Source organism: Triticum dicoccoides, chromosome 4B, assembly GCF_002162155.2.
Source record: "Triticum dicoccoides isolate Atlit2015 ecotype Zavitan chromosome 4B, WEW_v2.0, whole genome shotgun sequence".
In the NCBI taxonomy this organism is placed as follows: domain Eukaryota; kingdom Viridiplantae; phylum Streptophyta; class Magnoliopsida; order Poales; family Poaceae; genus Triticum; species Triticum dicoccoides.
Genome location: NC_041387.1, coordinates 266968624 through 266974094, shown reverse-complemented (window position 1 = coordinate 266974094; position 5471 = coordinate 266968624).

Below are 5471 nucleotides of genomic sequence, written 5' to 3'. Positions count from 1 at the left end.
CGAACCCATCGTCCTGCTGCCGCTGCTCATCGCCGGCCGGCGCTTCAGACGCCATGCCCGGAGCTCCGCTCCCGCGCGCGGTCATGCGCCCCTGGCCGTGCCTCCGCGAGCCCTTGCGAACTGCTACTGCCATGCTGCGCTTCTGCTCGTGCTCGCTCACGTATAGCTGCCTGCTGCTGTTCTACGCTGCTACAGTAACATTCAGTTACTGTAGCAGTAGCTAGCTTCGCTGATATTATACTGACTAGCCCCCTAAACAGTCCTTAAACAACGCCTAAACGACTACTAACAGGAGAGAAAATAATATGAGTAGATAGTACACCCAACAAACTTCATTTTGTCCCACTGGACCAAATCCATTTGATGTGTAGTTTAAATGCTATGAAAATCACAAAACGCTATCTTTTGTTAACAGAAAACAGAATTGTGTGTTGCGAGCTGTGTGTGGTGTGTGTGGGTGGCCGGCTTGGTCACGGCCCACTTCCGTGTGTGGCCGGCCCTTGTATTAATTAGGACTAATTTAGTTTAGGAGTATTTTAGTACTAGTTTAGTCTTTAGAGCAAATGACATGTGGCCCCATTTCACCCTGTTGACCAGTCAATAGTTAACTGGTCAACTGCTCACTGGACACCCTTAGACCCCACCAGTCAGCCTATGCGGCTAGCACATGACTGGGTAGACTTGGTATTTTCTGTTTATTTGTGAACTAAAATAAATGCCCAAATCATTTAAAACTTTGATAAAATCATAGAAAATAAAACATAGCTCGGATAAAAAAGTTTTATACATGAAAATTGCTCAGAAAAATGTGACGAGTCCGAATACGCAGTCCATTCATCTGTCACGCATCCCTAGCATAGTGAACATGCAACCTTTCCCTCCGGTTCGTCTGTCCAAAAATGCCAAACTTCGCGAAAGCATTCCCGGATGTTATCCCCCTTCGCCGTTAGTGTGTAGCACCACGTTAGAACACGTCTAGCTCTGCCTGTTGTCCTGTTATGCTCTTGCTTGCTACGCATTTACTGTTTTCTCCCCCCTCTTCTCTTCGGTAGACCCCATGGCGGCTGCCGATGCCGCTGTGATCGACTACGTCGACGACGACCCCTCCTTCTTGCCAGAGCGACCAGGCAAGCCCCCCCCTTGATCACCAGATATCGCCTATTCTTCTCTATACTGCTTGCATTAGAGTAGTGTAGCATGTTATTGTTTCGATTAATCCTATTTTGTTGCATAGCCTGTCATTGTTGCTACAGTCATTGATACCTTACCCGCAATCCTAAATGCTTAGTATAGGATGCTAGTTTATCTGTGGCCCTACATTCTTGTCGGTCTGCCTTGCTATACTATCGGGCCGTGATCACTTGGGAGGTGATCACGGGTATATACTATACATATATACATACTACAGATGGTGACTAAAGTCGGGTCAGCTCGTTGAGTACCCGCAAGTGATTCGGATAAGGGGGCTAAAAGGACAGGTGGCTCCATCCCGGTAGAGGTGGGCATGGGTTCCCGACGGCCCCCGACTGTTACTTTGTGGCGGAGCGACAGGGCAGGTTGAGACCGCCTAGGAGAGAGGTGGGTCTGGCCCTATTCGGCGTTCGCGGATACTTAACACGCTTAACGAGATCTTGGTATTTGATCTGAGTCTGGCCACTGGCCTATACGCACTAACCAACTACGCGGGAAAGTTATGGGCACTCGACGTCGTGGTATCAGCCGAAGCCTTCTTGACGTCAGCGACTGAGTGGCGCGCGCCGGGTTGGACTGCGTTAACGCAACTTCCTTTGTAATGGAGGTTGCTAGGTCTGCTCACCGGCCGCGTACGCAACGTGTAGGTGTGCAATGGGCAATGGGCCCAGACCCCGGCGCGCATAGGATTTAGACCGGCATGCTGACCTCTCTGTTGTGCCTAGGTGGGGCTGCGACGTATTGATCTTCCGAGGCCGGGCATGACCCAGGAAAGTGTGTCCGGCCAAATGGGATCGAGCGTGTTGGGTTATGTGGTGCACCCCTGCAGGGAAATTAATCTATTCGAATAGCCGTGATCTTCGGTAACAGGACGACTTGGAGTTGTACCTTGACCTTATGACAACTAGAACCGGATACTTAATAAAACACACCCTTCCAAGTGCCAGATAAAACCCGGTGATCACTCTCTAACAGGGCGACGAGGAGAGGATCGCCGGGTAGGATTATGCTATGCGATGCTACTTGGAGATGCTACTTGGAGGACTTCAGTCTACTCTCTTCTACATGCTGCAAGACGGAGGTTGCCCGAAGCGTAGTCTTCGACAGGATTAGCTATCCCCCTCTTATTCTGGCATTCTGCAGTTCAGTCCACTGATATGGCCTTTACACATATATCCATGCATATGTAGTGTAGCTCCTTGCTTGCGAGTACTTTGGATGAGTACTCACGGTTGCTTTTCTCCCTCTTTTCCCCCTTTCCCTTCTACCTGGTTGTCGCAACCAGATACTGGAGCCCTGGAGCCAGACGCCACCATCGACGACGATTCCTGCTACAATGGAGGTGCCTTCTACTACGTGCAGGCCGCTGATGACGACCGGGAGTAGTTTAGGAGGATCCCAGGCAGGAGGCCTGCGCCTCTTTTGATCTGTATCCCAGTTTGTGCTAGCCTTCTTAAGGCAAACTTGTTTAACTTATGTCTGTGCTCAGATTTTGTTGCTTCCGCTGACTCATCTATGATCAAGCACTTGTATTCGAGCCCTCGAGGCCCCTGGCTTGTATTATGATGCTTGTATGACTTATTTATGTTTTAGAGTTGTGTTGTGATATCTTCCCGTGGGTCCCTGATCTTGATCGTACACGTTTGCGTGCATGATTAGTGTACGATTAAATCGGGGGCGTCACAAGTTGGTATCAGAGCCGACTGTCTGTAGGAATCCCCCTTTCCAACTCCTTGGTCGAAGTTGAGTCTAGTCGATGAAAATTGTTTTACTAACTTGGCTGTGCGGCCCATGGGCCCACGTCGCCAATTGGGTGGTATTAGGATCTTTTATTCCTCGACCTATACTCTGGGACTCTAATGTCTCCTCTATTCGGGTTAAATGATTTTTGCTAACTCTAACACTAGGTTCTCGTAACTACTTCTCCCGGAGGGCCCCTCACTCCAGATGATTGCTTGGTGCACCGAACGATTCCAAAGATACACTCTGATTTTTTCTCGAGACTTTGTGCCTGTTGCTTTTGCAATTCCCTACCACCGAAATATCCCTATGGATAAATACATACACCTGTCGTTCTTACTTTTATCCCCAGTTGATCTGGCTCTCTATTGATATGAGAATACCTTGTGTCTACTGCCTTGCAGTTCTAAGCCACCTGAATACCCCTACGGATAATTCTTGCACCTATTGAGTATCCGCTCACCCCCAGTTGATCCAGGTATTTCACAAAAGTTTTTGAAATACCATTCGTTCTTTTGAAAATCCTCATCATCCTATGGCTCTAAGAAATTCTTGCCTGCCTGCATTATGGATAAATCCAAATGCCTGGCATTATTCATTGACATCTTTTGCACTATCATTTTGAGACCGTTGATTCATTATGATGCGGTTGTTCGCAATCGTCAGTCGCAATTAGAATTCATCCTTCCGGCTCAGACGTCATTTTTGAACATGAGCTGGTTCTCGACCAATCAATTGCCGTCGGTTGTACCCCTAAGTCTATTCAGCTTACCCATCCTTAATCAGAGCGTTTGCTTCCGATCCTTCGATTTGGAATCATAATTCTTTTGCATTTGAGCTTCGAATTATTCATATGATTCCATAACCGTTGCATTTGCATTCTTTCCTCTTCTGGTTGAGTACCGATACTCACATCAGATCCTTTGTGGACCATCAAGTCCTTTGTTGGATTATTATCCGTTAGTATCCTTCACATTGAAAAATTCTTGTGAGTTATTCCCATGATACATAATGTCTTTGACAATCGGTATCTTCTGCTTTGTCAACCATGCTCTACTTCCGAGCTGGAGTAATTTGCTCCTGTAGTTTGTGGTATATGTTCCTAAGATTCCCTTATGGGTTGAACCTATACCTTCCTTAAAAACTGTTTGAACCGAAAGGTTTTTGACAAGTCAACCCTTCTAGTGTTTAGCAGATAATTTTCTACCATACAACTTCTTCGAGGATGAGAAGTGAATGGAAGGTTATGCATTATGGAAGTGGGAGTTGACCTTGAACTTCGTGTTCATGCCCATGGACACGATGTAGATCTTATCATTAAAGCTTCTCTTAAATTAGTTATTCCCTTGGTATAAGTACATCTTATATCTGGGATCTGGCCTTTTGCAATCGTGGTTCCGACCATGATCTCCTTTAAATACCATTTCTCGTGCATGTTTAAGCACTTACCTTCTATAGAGCAATACCCCAGTCCAAGCTCTACTTTGGACTGTCCTCGAGTATTACCCCCTGGTATCTCGAGATTATCTTGGAACTGCATAACTTATGAGTTCTTCATCAAGTACTACATTCTCACTGATTACAATTTTTCATGTGCTCTGAGTTATTAAACACTCAAAGACACCAATAACTGAACCGAGTCCGCACTACGGTTCAACTACTCTTTGTAATCTTCTTTAAGTACGAGTTTGTACCCGATCAAGCCATTCCTAGCCTGATCGGCTATATCCTTATCGTGCAACTTTTTAACTGTGCTACCTGGTCCTTATTCCCGGAGCACCACTTTCGACGATGAGCTAAGCTTACGTCGATTTTCCTCGTCATATCATTTCGTCTTGAACAGCAAGCTTGATTTTGAGTTTGTGTCGTACTCGTGGTTCCAATAACCTTTCGCTTCATCAGTCCTTTGACTTGATGTCATCGCCGATTGATTACACCTTCGAGAAATCTCTAGACAATTGTGTCGTGATCATCATCAACATTTTGAGCTCTTCCAGGATATCAATTGAATTCATGAAGAGAAATACCATCCTGGCCCTCGATGATTTTTATTATCATCGACAACACCCTTGACTTCATTTCATCATGAACTTGTCCACATTATGAATACAACTTGCTCTCTGGCTAGTGTTGTGTTCTGCCTTGAAGTATTACTGTCTTTTTTGTTGAGAATGTTGTGGAGATTGCTCCACCTCTTAGAAATTCTCGGTATGATGATACTTCTCACCATCACCATTCCTCCTTGGTCCCCGTGTTGTTTTTAACCAGGATACCAATATGCTAATAATGTTGCTCGAGTTCTGTACTTCTAGCAACCCTTTGATTTGGAGTTAATGGTCGGTAGTTTCATTCTAAGTCTATTGCTTATTGAATCATCATTCAAACATTGATCGTGCTACCTATTCCAGATTTTCGGGGGCACCCTTCTATCATTGTAAATCGTGTATGTTTTCCTCGAGCATACATCATTGTATCATTTGATCTGACTAATGTTATCTCCTTGTTCACATAATTGTGGAAATCCATCCTTTTGGAAATCT